Source organism: Anomaloglossus baeobatrachus, chromosome 4, assembly GCF_048569485.1.
Source record: "Anomaloglossus baeobatrachus isolate aAnoBae1 chromosome 4, aAnoBae1.hap1, whole genome shotgun sequence".
Taxonomy (NCBI): domain Eukaryota; kingdom Metazoa; phylum Chordata; class Amphibia; order Anura; family Aromobatidae; genus Anomaloglossus; species Anomaloglossus baeobatrachus.
Genome location: NC_134356.1, coordinates 627,682,696 through 627,698,431, shown reverse-complemented (window position 1 = coordinate 627,698,431; position 15,736 = coordinate 627,682,696). Strand labels below are relative to the sequence as shown.

Here is a 15,736-nt window from a genome sequence, read left to right as displayed (position 1 = left end):
GACAGGTGCCTGGGTCGTAGCCCTGGTACCTAGGATAGGAGGCAGGCGGTGGCCTGGCCTGCAGGAGCCGGGAAGACGGCCAGGTGGAACCGTAAGGGACCGGTACAGGGTAGTGGCCTGCCGGTACCGAACCGGGGAACCGACTGGAAACTGGAGCACAAGGGGGTACTCAGACCCAGAAAGAGGCCCAGAAGCCACTGGACCACGTCGAATTTACTGATTGAGGTCTGGACTTTAGGTCCATTCCCATCTCAAGACCTGAAAGAAGGCAACAGCCCACCGAGGGGGATAGAAAGCCACCGCACAGGCAGAGAGATCCCACGGGCCAGCGCCTGCGGGCAAACGGACTCCACCGGTACATACACAGCCGCTGCTAAGGCACAGGCAGTCTACACAAACATAAAGAGGTGCAGGAAAAAGGCCAAGACCACCAACCCGGGTGGGGGACAAGACGCAGCCGGCTGCGAGCACCGACCACCATCAACTTTGTTCATCAGAGACTTGAGTGTGTCAGTAAATGTGAGTACAACAGTACCATCCGGCTGCGCACCGCCCTGCACCGCCCAACTACCACTATCCCCAAATGGGTCCTGGGGCCACCATCCCTGCCCACGGAGGGGTTAACATCTTGCTGCACTACCATCTCCCCTGGGTGCCCCGTAACTGCAGCGGTGGTGTCTACACCTTCACCACGTCCCGTGGATGGCGTCACGAACTCAAACACGGCTCCGGCCGTACACCTACCTAACCAACCCTATCGAGATCGCCAGCATCCCCTTGCAGAGCAATGTGACCCCCGGGTCCGGTGGCGCTCGAGCCACCCACCAAACGAGCCCGGACCCGAGCGGCTCGGCTGCAGCCGAGTGCGGGGCGGTACATTACAATAAAAGGAGCCGGCTTTTTTTTTTAATTATTTAAATAAATAATTTTAAAAAATGGTGTGCAGTCCCTCTCTATTTTGATACCAGCCTTGATAAATCCCAACAGCTTGGGGCTGGTATTCTTAGCCTGGGGAGTCCCATGGTTATTGGGATCCCCCAAACTAAGAATAGCAGCCTAAAGCCGCCCCGGAATTGTCACATCCATTAGATTGCCCTGGTGGGGTGGTAATCGAGGTAATACAAGAGGTTAATAACAGCCCACAGCTCCCACTAAGCTCTAGATTGGTAATGGTAGGCATATATAAGACCCCTCATCACTAATCTGTAAGTGGAAGTAAATTACCATAAACACCGAAAAAATCATTTATTTGGAATAAAAGACAAATAAAGACCCTCTTTCGCCACTTTATTAACCCCAAAACATCTCTGCAGGTCTGATTCAATCCACATGAGGTCCTACGACAATTCAGCTCTGCTACATCTGAACATCACAGCACGCAATCATGGAATATGACTGCCCACTGTGAGCTGCAGACAATGAATGAGTCACAACGATCAGCGGTGACGTCACTTGATCAGTGTTAAATTGCAGGGCATGGCCCCGCACTTTATCAGTGATGGTGCCTGCCGGAGGCAGAGGGTGCAGGACTGTCTTGCATTCCCTGACCTCTGACTGGCACTGTCAGTGTTAAAAGGCTGGCGATGTGCAGGGCATGCACCGCACTTTAAGCCAGAGTGCTTTAGGTCACCAGAGGTCATACTGTGGGAACCCGAGTATGACCTTCGGTAAACTGAGTGACGTCAATGCTGCCAGCCAGGTCCCCCTTGTCAGTGTTTCCCAGAGCCTGGAGAAATCAGACATGTTTTCGGTCTCTCCAGGCTCAGATGTAGCAGAGCGAGGACCATCGTGGGACATCGTGTGGATTACGACGGAACTTCAAGGGTCTTTTTGGGGTTAATAAGGAGGGGAAAGAGGGTGCTGTATTTTACTTCAAACTTGCTGTAGTACCCGGGCGTTGCCAGGGATAGTAACTGTCTCTCTGTCTCTCTCCCAGTCTCTCCCAGTCTCTGTCGGTCTGTGTCTGTCTCTGTCTGTCTGTCTGTGTCTGTGTCTGTCTGTCTCTGTCTGTCTCTGTCTGTGTATCAGTCTCTCTGTCTCTCTCTATCTTTGTGTCTCTGTGTCTGTCTCTATCTCTGAGTCTGTCTGTATCTCTGTGTCTGTCGCTCTCTCTCTATCTCTGTTTTTGTCCCTCTCTCTCTCTGTGTCTGTCTCTTTCCCCGTCCCTGTCTGTCTTTGTCTCTTTCCCCGTCTTTCCCTGTCTGTCTTTAGGGCCATTTACACGCTGCGACATTTCTAACGATAAAAACACAAAAAACCTGAGCTGAAACAATGTTCAGTAAACATGCAACATTAAGCATGTGAATTGCAGCCTTAAGACTAGAAAAAAACCAAAGAGAAAAATTGCATGAAAAATACCCTGACTATAAATAAATAAATTGCAAGTGCTTAATAACAGGGTACTTAGTGTATACATTTTTGCAAAAAGGTAAAAAGCTGTCTCACCTCGTCAAGGTGTACCCATCTGAGACAGTCCCTAACCTACTGAAGTTAAAAACATTATCCATACCTGACTAGTGTCATGTCAAACTCCAATATGGATGGTGGCAAGTGGTCAGCTGTGTCCCAGATTAAATACACAGTGAAGTGAGACGCAATTAGTTGTTCAGTCTCAGTATTAGGAGGGCTGCGCCCCCAACTTGCAAAAAAGCAAGATAACATACAAAAACACAAAAAACCTGAGCTGAAACAATGTTCAGTAAACATGCAACATTAAGCATGTGAATTGCAGCCTTAAGACTAGAAAAAAACCAAAGAGAAAAATTGCATGAAAAATACCCTGACTATAAATAAATAAATTGCAAGTGCTTAATAACAGGGTACTTAGTGTGTACATTTTTGCAAAAAGGTAAAAAGCTGTGTCAGCTGTGTCTTGCTTTTTTGCAAGTTGGGGGCGCAGCCCTCCTAATACTGAGACTGAACAACTAATTGCGTCTCACTTCACTGTGTATTTAATCTGGGACACAGCTGACCACTTGCCACCATCCATATTGGAGTTTGACATGACACTAGTCAGGTATGGATAATGTTTTTAACTTCAGTAGGTTAGGGACTGTCTCAGATGGGTACACCTTGACGAGGTGAGACAGCTTTTTACCTTTTTGCAAAAATGTATACACTAAGTACCCTGTTATTAAGCACTTGCAATTTATTTATTTATAGTCAGGGTATTTTTCATGCAATTTTTCTCTTTGGTTTTTTTCTAGACATTTCTAACGATATATCGTCAGGGTCACGGTGTTTGTGACGCACATCCGGCGCCGTTAGTGACATCGCAGCGCGTGACAGGCAGGAGCGACCTTAAATGATCGCAAAAGAGACAAAAATCGTTGGTATGAGAGGTTGTTCATTTACCAAAAATCGTTGTCTCAGTCGTAGAGAGGTTCTTCCTCGTTCCTGTGGCAGCACACATCGCTATGTGTGACACCGCAGGAATGACGATCATCTCCATCCACCGGCAATGAGGAAGGAAGGAGGTGGGCGGCATGTTCCGGCCGCTCATCTCCGCCCCTCCTCTGCTATTGGATGGCTGCCGTGTGATGTCGCTGTGACGCCGCACAAACCGCCCCCTTAGAAAGGAGGCAGTTCGCCCGCCACAGCGACGTCGCAGGGAAGGTAAGTCCGTGTGACGGGTGTAAGCGATGTTGTGCACCACGGGCAGCGATTTGCACGTGTCGCACAACCGACGGGGGCGGGTACGCTCGCTAGCGATATCGGTACCGATATCACAGCATGTAAAGAACCCTTTTGTCTCTTTCCCCATCTGTCTCTTTCCCCGTCTGTCTCTTTCCCCGTCTGTGTTTGTCTGTCTCTCTGTCTCTTTCCTTGTCTTTCTCTCTCTATTTCTTCCCCTGTCTATGTCTGGCTTTTTTTTCCCTATCTGTCTCTGTGTGTGTCTCTGTTTGTCTCTGTCCCTTTCTCTGTGTGCCTCTTTCTCTGTCTGTCTCTGTCTGTCTCTCAATCTGTGTCTGTCTGTGTCTATCTCTCCACCAACATCATATTACCTCACACATAAGCTTTTTATACTATGAGTGTCCTTTGTTCCTATAGCAAGCAATCATAGCTCCTATTAATAGCCTGTAGCTCGCAGCTGCATTCACTTTAATGGAGGCATGTTTTTTTGAGAGTAACTGTAAAGCGTGGGGTTAAATTTTCTTGTCAAAACATAGTCTATGACGTTCCCTGAATCACATGGGGTGTCTGTGCAAAATTTTGTGAATGTACATGCAATGGTGCGGATTCCTTTAGCGGACATACACACACGCATACATACATACATACATACATACACACATACACACATACACTCAGCTTTATATATTAGATAAAGGATTTTTCTCTTTATTTATGCTTATTTTTTTTTAATTATCGGATTAGTCTCATAGACCCCTACCCATCACTAATTCTGGGCTTGATGACAGTTGTGTACTGTCTTTAACCCTTATTATCCCGATTGCCACCACACCAGGGCAATTGGGAAAAGCTGGGTAAAGAGCTGGGATTGTCGCATCTAATTGATGCAGCAATTTTGGGGCAGCTGTAGGCTGCTATTCTTAACCTGGGGGGGGTCCCAGACTGTGAATTCCAGCCCTCATCTGTTGGGATTCATCATGGCTGGGTATCAAAATTGGGGGTGGGGGACTGCACGCTGTTTTTTTAAATTATTTATTTAAATAATTTAAAAAAAAAAAAAAAAAAAAGCACGTTGTTCTTCTTATTATACAGTTAGGGCCAGAAATATTTGGACAGTGACACAATTTTCGCGAGTTGGGCTCTGCATGCCACCACATTGGATTTGAAATGAAACCTCTACAACAGAATTCAAGTGCAGATTGTAACGTTTAATTTGAAGGTTTGAACAAAAATATCTGATAGAAATTGTAGGAATTGTACACATTTCTTTACAAACACTCCACATTTTAGGAGGTCAAAAGTAATTGGACAAATAAACCAAACCCAAACGAAATATTTTTATTTTCAATATTTTGTTGCGAATCCTTTGGAGGCAATCACTACCTTAAGTCTGGAACCCATGGACATCACCAAACGCTGGGTTTCCTCCTTCTTCATGCTTTGCCAGGCCTTTACAGCCGCAGCCTTCAGGTCTTGCTTGTTTGTGGGTCTTTCCGTCTTAAGTCTGGATTTGAGCAAGTGAAATGCATGCTCAATTGGGTTAAGATCTGGTGATTGACTTGGCCATTGCAGAATGTTCCACTTTTTTGCACTCATGGCTTTGGCTGTATGCTTGGGGTCATTGTCCATCTGTACTATGAAGCGCCGTCCGATCAACTTTGCGGCATTTGGCTGAATCTGGGCTGAAAGTATATCCCGGTACACTTCAGAATTCATCCGGCTACTCTTGTCTGCTGTTATGTCATCAATAAACACAAGTGACCCAGTGCCATTGAAAGCCATGCATGCCCATGCCATCATGTTGCCTCCACCATGTTTTACAGAGGATGTGGTGTGCCTTGGATCATGTGCCGTTCCCTTTCTTCTCCAAACTTTTTTCTTCCCATCATTCTGGTACAGGTTGATCTTTGTCTCATCTGTCCATAGAATACTTTTCCAGAACTGAGCTGGCTTCATGAGGTGTTTTTCAGCAAATTTAACTCTGGCCTGTCTATTTTTGGAATTGATGAATGGTTTGCATCTAGATGTGAACCCTTTGTATTTACTTTCATGGAGTCTTCTATTTACTGTTGACTTAGAGACAGATACACCTACTTCACTGAGAGTGTTCTGGACTTCAGTTGATGTTGTGAACGGGTTCTTCTTCACCAAATAAAGTATGCGGCGATCATCCACCACTGTTGTCATCCGTGGACGCCCAGGCCTTTTTGAGTTCCCAAGCTCACCAGTCAATTCCTTTTTTCTCAGAATGTACCCGACTGTTGATTTTGCTACTCCAAGCATGTCTGCTATCTCTCTGATGGATTTTTTCTTTTTTTTCAGCCTCAGGATGTTCTGCTTCACCTCAATTGAGAGTTCCTTAGACTGCATGTTGTCTGGTCACAGCAACAGCTTCCAAATGCAAAACCACACACCTGTAATCAACCCCAGACCTTTTAACTACTTCATTGATTACAGGTTAACGAGGGAGACGCCTTCAGAGTTAATTGCAGCCCTTAGAGTCCCTTGTCCAATTACTTTTGGTCCCTTGAAAAAGAGGAGGCTATGCATTACAGAGCTATGATTCCTAAACCCTTTCTCCGATTTGGATGTGAAAACTCTCATATTGCAGCTGGGAGTGTGCACTTTCAGCCCATATTATATATATAATTGTATTTATGATCATGTTTTTGTAAACAGCTAAAATAACAAAACTTGTGTCACTGTCCAAATATTTCTGGCCCTGACTGTATTATACACTACCAAGAGGCGCAGGGCTGGGGGCTGCAGCCTGTAGCCATATGCTTTATCTGTGCTGGGTATCATAGTATGGGGGACCTTACAAAAATTGTTTTACTTATTTACTTTTATACCACGATACTGACCCGCAGACAATGGCACTGCTTTCTCTGCCCATCAGCCGTCCTGGAGCCTTTGATTGGTTGCAGTCAGATGATGTCACACAGGCTAGGGACGCGTATGACTGCAACCAATCACAGACACCAGGCTGGTGGGTGGGAAAAGCAATGCATATGGATGAGCAATGATAAGCAGCCCAGGAAGTGATGGAGAGGCTGCAGGAGCAACGTACAGCCGTGACGGAGCCTTGGTATGTATAAAGCGCTCGCTTCATTATTATTTTCTCTATTTTGTCTTTTTTTTTTTTAATTTCCTGAGTGTCGGATCCGGATCAATACCTGGAATCCCGAGCCCGTGTTTGGCTCCCGATCACCTTTGAAACCATGCATATTTCTACTTTTAGAGTCCAGGTCTGCCTATCACTAGTTGTGACGTCATGTGGGCCCCGCTTCTAATCAGTGTTGGCTTCATTTTCCCTGCCTTGAGACCAAATGAACAATCAAGAGGAAGTGAACTCACCAGCTAGGGTACCCTAGGCTACCCCTGACCTCTGGATACCCCTGAAGGTAGAGATGCCAGAGTCAAGTGCCTTACTATTGCCCTGATCAGACCTAATCTGTTATCATTCCCCCTGGGAAAGAAAGGGGCAGGAGTGCGATGGAAACACAGACTAAGACAGACAGTAGAAAACAAAACTCATAGGAATAAACAGTATAGAGTAAGGAAAAAAACAAGAAGGCAGTGACAAAAAGGGTTAACACCACAACTGCTCACAGCAATAATGCAGAACAACCACTAGTAAGTCTGGATCACAACACCGCACCAGACCAGTATAGCTAAGCTATAGCTGGCATTAATGAAATAGTACAGCCAATATATATATATGAGGGGAGCAAATGTGACTAGCTTCCCCACAGGATGTGATCAAAGAGAGTAACAAGCAGTACAGAAGAGATTAATTCTTTATAGCCTGCCTAAGTCTATGAGTTGATACCACTGCTCCCTGCGCTGATCACAGATATCAGAGAAGTTAGCAGGCAAGTGTCAGTGTGGCACCCCAGGGTTGCCACAGTAACAACACAAAGGGTTAACTCCCCACATACAACACCAAGACCTCCTGGCCAGAAGGGGGAGACCAAGCTGCTTCCCTGTACATTCTGCTGGGGGGGAGGAAATGGTCAGTAGTTTCAGTTTGGAAGTTCAGTGCAGAGCACTGAGGAGAAAGGATCTGCAGGTTGGAAGCTGGCTTTAGCTCACCTCAGGATCCACTGACCAATTCCAGGCCTAGCTGAGGGTCTGAGGAAAGGAGAAAGCGTACACAGAGGAACATTCCTGGGAGACAGAGCATTGCAGAGCTCATCCCCAGTGGAGCACACAGAACGGATGCTGGATCCGAGACTGCAGGTTACATACTGCATAGTTACCACCAGAGAAGTGAAGATTCCAGATCTTTCACCTGTACCACAGACACAAGCAACATAGGAGAGTTCAGGAACATACTAGGAAGGACTCGAGTTGCCTGTCAGGTCGGTACCTAGGAGCAGAGCAGAGCAGAGCCAGCTGCATAGTTCACTCAGCAGCGGGGCCACAGACACACAGTGCAGGCAAGGAAGCCAAAACGGCCCGGCTGGGTGGGAGAAGCCCTGAACCCCTCACAGACTCCGTGGACAGTACTCTGCTGAATGCCATCTACAGTAAAGGACAAAGAAACTGCAAAACCGTGAGTCTGCCTGTTTATTGTGCTCGTGTCCTGCACTCCCCCCATAGACTAACACACTGCCCCGGGGAAAAGGCTCTACCCGTGGGGAGCCGTCCCATCTCAAGCTGCCTTCCATCACCCCGGAGGTTCTGCAGCAGCGGTGGTCATCTCTGATCACATTCCACGGGTGGCGTCACGAACATAACCCCCCTTTTTATTGTGGAACCAGGGAGCACGGACCGGGCCACGACACCGTGATCCCCTTTCCAGAAGCAACCCCTTGGCCCGGTTCTGGGTATCCCCTTAACCCCTGGCGACACAACTTTGGCGTCACGAACAGGATGCGGACTGGACCCGGCTGCAACCCGGGTGACGTGCGCCTGTAAAGACTTATTGCATCGCATAAAAGACTTGCACTGTGAATTGTTGCAACAAAGAACGGACTTTAAACTTTGCAAAGATACCTGGAAAAATCCAAAAACATCATTGGTAAAATTTTCCAGGCGCCATCTTTAATCACGCCATTAGCTGCTACGCGCGGGAGAACAGCGCGCCTAAACTAAGACTCCGCCCACTGCTTGCGGAGGAGGTGCGCTCGGTGCTGCGACCCGAACGAAAACGCAGAAAAGTGTCCCAGGCTTGCTGTCAAGAAGACTGGTGAAATTAACTAAGGGGGCGCAAAGATGTCGCAGCAGGGAGATGCTGTTGTACCCGGCGGTGCAGCGGCACCTATCATGCCGTTCCTGATGCCGTACACCCCGGGTGCAGTGTGGCTGCCGCAGTACTCAGGTGAGCCCAACACATTTAATGACTTTATCGGAAAGCTAAAAATCTACTACAGCATGTACCCCCTGACAGAAGCTCAGCGTGTTGGTATGCTTATGGGACAGTTAACTGGCAATGCCCAGCGGGAGGCTACATCCTGGCCGGATGATGCAAAGGACACTGTAGAGCATATAATAGCTGGACTAAAAGCAGCTTTTGAATCCACTGCTGGCAGCCGGGCTAAAATGAGGTTCTTTGGATGCAAGCAAAAACCTAGAGAGAGCGCAAGAGACTTTGCCTTAAACTTGCAGGAGGCGCTCAGAGCACTTAAATTAGCAGAACCTGCCTTAGCCCCTGGAGCAGATAAGCTGCTGATAGACCAATTCCTGGATGGACTCTCATCCCCTTCCCACCGGGGACAACTGAGCATGATGGTGATCCAGGATCCAGGACTAACATTTGCCCAGCTAAAGGATAGAGCCATCCGCCTCCAGCAGGTGGAGGAGCCGCAGGATATAGACTCTGTTCAACACCTTACAGTGGCACCCCAGCAGCCAGTAGTGCCGGTGACATCGGCCATGTCAGCGGCTGCTGCTAACCACCTGGAGCCGATCACTAATGAGGCTCTACATCAAAAGCTTGAAGCCCTTACAGACACTGTTGCTTCCATGGCTAGAATCGTCCAGGAGCTGCGTGGATCCAAGTCTGCACCCAAGATTGAGCTGGCGACCAGCAAGGAGGATGTCCCATGGATGAGGCCTAGGAGATACCAAGTGACGAGAGGACGACCCAGCGACCGCTACCAGCCGGATGGACAGCCCATTTGCCGCCGTTGCAATGAGCCAGGTCACTTTGCCCGTGAATGTGCTTTAAATGGGGATCCCCTGGGGAGGCGGGCCGCTCCTCAGGAATGAACTCTCAAGGCCCTTCACCCTGGCACGACAAGTATGTGGGAGGACGTCCAGTCATCCCCATCGTGCTGGATGGCATTCCGCTCAACGCCTTGCTGGACACTGGTTCCCAAATATCATCAATTCCGCATGTCCTTTATAAGAGGTATTGGGCTGATTCAGACGTTAGCAGTGGTCCATCTAATGTTGCATTGAATATATGGGCTAGCAATGGTGAATTAGTACCACAGGTTGGTTTCAGAGAAATGACCATTAAGATTGGGAGAGTAGAATTGCAGAATCAGGGTATTATCATTGTTGATGTTGACCGACGAGAACGTGAACCAACTATGCTGCTAGGAATGAATGTAATTGAAAATTGTTTTGCAGAGGTAATTACTGTCTTGCAGCAGATCGTCGAGACTGCCAAACCTGGGCAACAGAGACTCCTGCAGAAGGAAATTAAAGCCTTGATGCTGAAGCAGCAGGTAGAAATGTCAGGAGGTGAAATTGGCAGTGCAAGGGTAAGTGACCCAATACCTATTGTAATTCCTCCCAAAACTGAAATGCTGGTCTGGTGTAGAGCCGCAATAGGCATCAGAGGGCGAGACTATCAGGCCCTGGTAGAACCCGTGTACTCAGACAGTAGGCCCACTGTACTGACGGCCAGAGGAATAGTTGAGGTACATCGGGGAAGAGTGCCAATACGCCTTCTAAATTGTGGGGAAGATGAGGTCACCCTACCAAAGTATGCTACCATGGCTAAGCTATATACGGTTGATAACAACGCCATCACCACCGTTGAGCCCTTGAAGCCGTCAAATCAGGCGGAGGACAATGGCTCAGAGGGAAAGCTGGAGGATTGGTGCCAAAAGCTACATGTAGGTACCAATTCTACACCCTCCCATCAAAAGCATGGAGTATACAGGGTAGTGAAAGAATATGAACAAATATTCAGCAAACACCCCTTAGACTTTGGGCAGATCAAAGGGGTAGAGCACACTATACCCACTGGTAACCATCCACCAATAAAGGAGAGGTATAGACCAGTACCACCGGCTCACTACCAATGCGCCAAAGACATGCTCAAAGAAATGAAAGAGGCAGGGGTAATAAGAGACAGTTGTAGCCCCTGGGCAGCCCCACTAGTGCTAGTTAAGAAAAAAGATGGGACCATGAGGATGTGTGTAGACTACAGACGGATCAACCGCATTACACACAAGGATGCATACCCATTACCTAGGATAGAAGAGTCATTGGCTGCATTAAAATCCGCTACTTACTTTTCCACCCTAGATCTGACTAGTGGGTATTGGCAAGTTCCTGTGGCAGAGGCTGATAAGGAGAAGACAGCGTTCACCACGCCGATGGGCCTCTGTGAGTTCAATTGTATGCCGTTTGGACTCTGCAACGCGCCTGGTACCTTCCAGCGAATGATGGAGTGCTGCCTAGGACATAAGAACTTTGAAACTGTCCTCCTGTACCTGGATGACGTCATAGTCTACTCCAAGACCTATGAACAGCATCTACAAGACCTGGCGGAAGTGTTTGAAGCCTTATCCGGATACGGCATGAAAATCAAGCCATCCAAGTGTCACCTTCTAAAGCCAAGGGTACAGTACCTGGGACATGTCGTGAGCTCAGAAGGGGTAGCACCAGATCCTGAAAAAGTTACCGTGATCAGAGATTGGCCGAGACCCACCAGCGTGAAAGAGGTGAGGCAATTCCTGGGACTGGTAGGCTACTATAGAAGATTTATAAAAGGGTTCACGAAGCTAGCAGCTCCCCTACAAGACATCCTGGTAGGACAGTCAAAGAAGTCTGCAGCCCGAAATCCTCCTTTCCAGTGGAGTGATGAGAGGGAAGAGTCCTTTAAGAAGTTGAAGTGGGCACTGACAGGAGAAGAGATCCTGGCATATCCAGATTACCATCAACCCTTCATTTTGTACACGGATGCCAGCAACGTAGGACTGGGAGCAGTATTGTCTCAAAAGCAGGAAGGCAAGGAGAAAGTTATTGCCTTTGCAAGCAGGAAGCTCCGGCCTACAGAAAGAAACCCTGAGAATTACAGCTCCTTCAAGTTAGAACTACTGGCAGTAGTTTGGGCTGTAACAGAGCGTTTCAAACACTACTTGGCAGCTGCAGAATTTACCATCTTTACTGACAACAATCCGTTGACCCACCTGGACTCTGCAAAATTAGGTGCGCTGGAACAGCGATGGATAGCCCGACTGTCAAACTACAACTTTGTCATCAAGTACAGGGCAGGCCACAAGAATGGGAATGCAGATGCCTTATCCCGGATGCCACACTCGGGGAACGTGGAAGAGGAACCGGAGGGACTGGAAGAAATTGAGCTGCCGGCCTTTCACCGTCCTAAGATTGGGCAGTATCAACCGAGTGTCTACCAAAAACAACAGCAGGCAACTCTCAACCCATTAGCACACCACGGATGGGCTGACACACAAGACAGCGATCCAGCTGTGAAGCTAGTGAAAGAACTGCTTACACAACAAGGTGCTTACCCTAATCAGAATGCCCCAGCTGAGACGCAACATCTCTGGAAGGAGAGAGGTAAATTGTTCCTGTACCAAGGGAAGCTCTGTAGAAGGCACACCAATCCAAAAACACATGAGTTGGTCTGGCAGATCATTGTGCCCAAGAGAGACGTCAAGATGGTTCTGGAAGCTTACCACAACGGTGCTGGTCATTTTGGTTGGAAAAAGTTGGAAGTGCTCTTAAGAGAAAGATTCTACTGGGTTGGCATGAGAAAATCAATTGAAGATTGGTGTAGAAAATGCGGACCATGCAACCTCAGAAGAAAGGATCAACAGAACCAGAGAGCTCCACTCCAGTCCATAGTAACCAAGCAACCACTCGAGCTAGTCGCATTAGACCACGTCAAGTTGTCACCAAGCCGGTCCGGCTATGTCTATGCCTTAACCATCGTGGACCATTACTCACGCTTCTTAGTGGTGGTACCCGTGAAAGACCTTACAGCTAGAACAGCAGCTAAAGCATTCCAGACATACTTTTGCAGACCCCATGGTTACCCAGAACAAGTCCTTGCAGATCAAGGTCCAGCTTTTGAATCACAGATTTTCCAAGAATTCTGCAACATGTATGGCTGTAAAAAGATCCGCACAACAGCATACCATCCCCAAACAAATGGCTTATGTGAGAAGATGAACCATATTGTGATTGACCTGTTGAAGACCTTACCAGAGTCAGAAAGAAATCAATGGCCAGAGAAGTTGCCAGACCTAGTGGACTTGTACAATCATGTCCCGGTGAGTTCTACAAACTGCACCCCCGCTTACCTTATGCGTGCAAGGCCCGGTAAACTGCCAATTGATTTAGATATGGGAATTCTGAAGCCAGATGCGGAACTTCAAGAATCCAATTGGGATACCCTACGTCAGCAGCAGTATCGCCAAGTACAAGAGTGCGTAGAGAAAAGTCTCCAACAAGCTAGGGGAAGACAGGAGAGAACCTTCAACCAGCATGCTCTAGCAACCCCATTGCAACCTGGTGACCAAGTTCTCAAGAGGAAACGGCGCACAAACAAATTGGATAATCAGTGGGAAACCACCCCATATACAGTCTTACCATCCAGTATGGATAATCCCAAAGTGTGTCTCATCAGTAAGGATGAAGGAAGGACATCAGCTGTCGTGTCAAGAGATCAACTCAAACCGTGTCCTGAAACCCTGAAGACACCAGAAGTCACCTTACCCATACAGGTACAACCTGTCAAGGAGGAAGAAGACGTATTCCATACAGTCTTAGGAGATTTCCCAAAAACATGGCCAAATTACTATGGAGCAGTAGTAGTCCCAATGATCGCCTTCCCTCAAGTGGCGGAACCAACATCAGAATCCATACCACAAGAAGTCCCAATACATGAAGAACTGGAAGTTGAAACCGTAGAGGAAGAACAGATTCCTGGTCCCAGTGAGCTTGCCAGTCCTACAGTCAGCCCCCCATCCTCACAAGTACCAGAAACACCAAATAGGTACACTTCCACCCACACCATTATGCTAAGTACACCCAGTACACCAGCAGTACGCAGGTCACAGCGTAGTACTCAGGGTCAGATACCAGCAAGATATAAAGACTAATGTGGAATTGCATATAAAATGTACATATGTTATAATGTTTATATGAAAAACCGTAACAGTTTATTGTACAGAAAAGGTGAGAGAAGAGTGGTGTAAGGTGGCAGCACGGAGAGTTACAACTTGATCACATTGTTGGTGGCCCGAGGGCCGTGAGGCCTACTGCACTTATGACCAGAGTAGAGACACCTTTAATAAGTGTTTGTTGATTGAAATGTTTATTTAATTGCAACGTTAAGACCAAAAGCCCAGTACCTACAGAGACTATACTGTATGAACACTTATATATTTTTGAACATTTTGGACTCTTTTTGAACTTTAAGGTTTTTGTATTTTTTCCTTTTGAGACTCTGTATATATATAATTGTTGTGATAACTTGTTTGTTTGTTTCACAGTCCCGGAGTACTGTTCTTCACTAAGGGGGAATGTGGCACCCCAGGGTTGCCACAGTAACAACACAAAGGGTTAACTCCCCACACACAACACCAAGACCTCCTGGCCAGAAGGGGGAGACCAAGCTGCTTCCCTGTACATTCTGCTGGGAGGGAGGAAATGGTCAGGAGTAGTTTCAGTTTGGAAGTTCAGTGCAGAGCACTGAGGAGACAAGATCTCTGCAGGTTGGAAGCTGGCTTTAGCTCACCTCAGGATCCACTGACCAATTCCAGGCCTAGCTGAGGGTCTGAGGAAAGGAGACAGATTACACAGAGAACATTCCTGGGAGGCAGAGCATTGCTGAGCTCATCCCCAGTGGAGCACACAGAACGGATGCTGGATCCGAGACTGCAGGTTACATGCTGCACAGTTACCACCAGAGAAGTGAAGATTCCAGATCTTTCACCTGTACCACAGACACAAGCAACAAACGCAGAGTTCAGGAACATACTAGTAAGGACTCGAGTTGCCTGTCAGGTCGGTACCTAGGAGCAGAGCAGAGCAGAGCCAGCTGCATAGTTCACTCAGCAGCGGGGCCACAGACACACAGTGCAGGCAAGGAAGCCAAAACGGCCCGGCTGGGTGGGAGAAGCCCTGAACCCCTCACAGACTCCGTGGACAGTACTCTGCTGAATGCCATCTACAGTAAAGGACAAAGAAACTGCAAAACCGTGAGTCTGCCTGTTTATTGTGCTCGTGTCCTGCACTCCCCCCATAGACTAACACACTGCCCCGGGGAAAAGGCTCTACCCGTGGGGAGCCGTCCCATCTCAAGCTGCCTTCCATCACCCCGGAGGTTCTGCAGCAGCGGTGGTCATCTCTGATCACATTCCACGGGTGGCGTCACGAACATAACCCCCCTTTTTATTGTGGAACCAGGGAGCACGGACCGGGCCACGACACCGTGATCCCCTTTCCAGAAGCAACCCCTTGGCCCGGTTCTGGGTATCCCCTTAACCCCTGGCGACACATCAGAATCTGTAGTTTCCACAAATCCTGACACCACCATGATAATTGTCGATACCTGCAAAAAACTCTTTGTGACACTTTCAATGTCAGTCCTATTGACTTTCCATGGAGTGTAGTTACGTAATCATCATTCCTTTTTAATTGGGCACACTAGAACTCAATTCTCTTGATTGTTGGATGCTCCAGAGGTGAAACTACCAAAGATCATCCACTTATCACCTATCCATTTTAGAACTGTTTGTAGACACAAGATGCTGTTTTCAGACGAAAGCAGCCATGTTTTTTTAATCCTGGACAATTTTTTTAATAAACAATTTTGATCATCTGGTTATTATTTGGAGAACCTTTAGTACCATGCCTTATTAGTATCCTGACCAGATTTAATCTATTA

The 15,736-nt window shown here is 47.6% G+C and overlaps 1 protein-coding gene across 1 annotated transcript in view; it reads right to left on the bottom strand.

Moving 5' to 3' along the window:
• LOC142301946 (C-type lectin lectoxin-Phi2-like) overlaps window positions 1–15,736 on the bottom strand; it is a 50,796-nt gene that overhangs the window by 18,551 nt on the left and 16,509 nt on the right. The gene's annotated exons all lie outside the window — the stretch shown is intronic.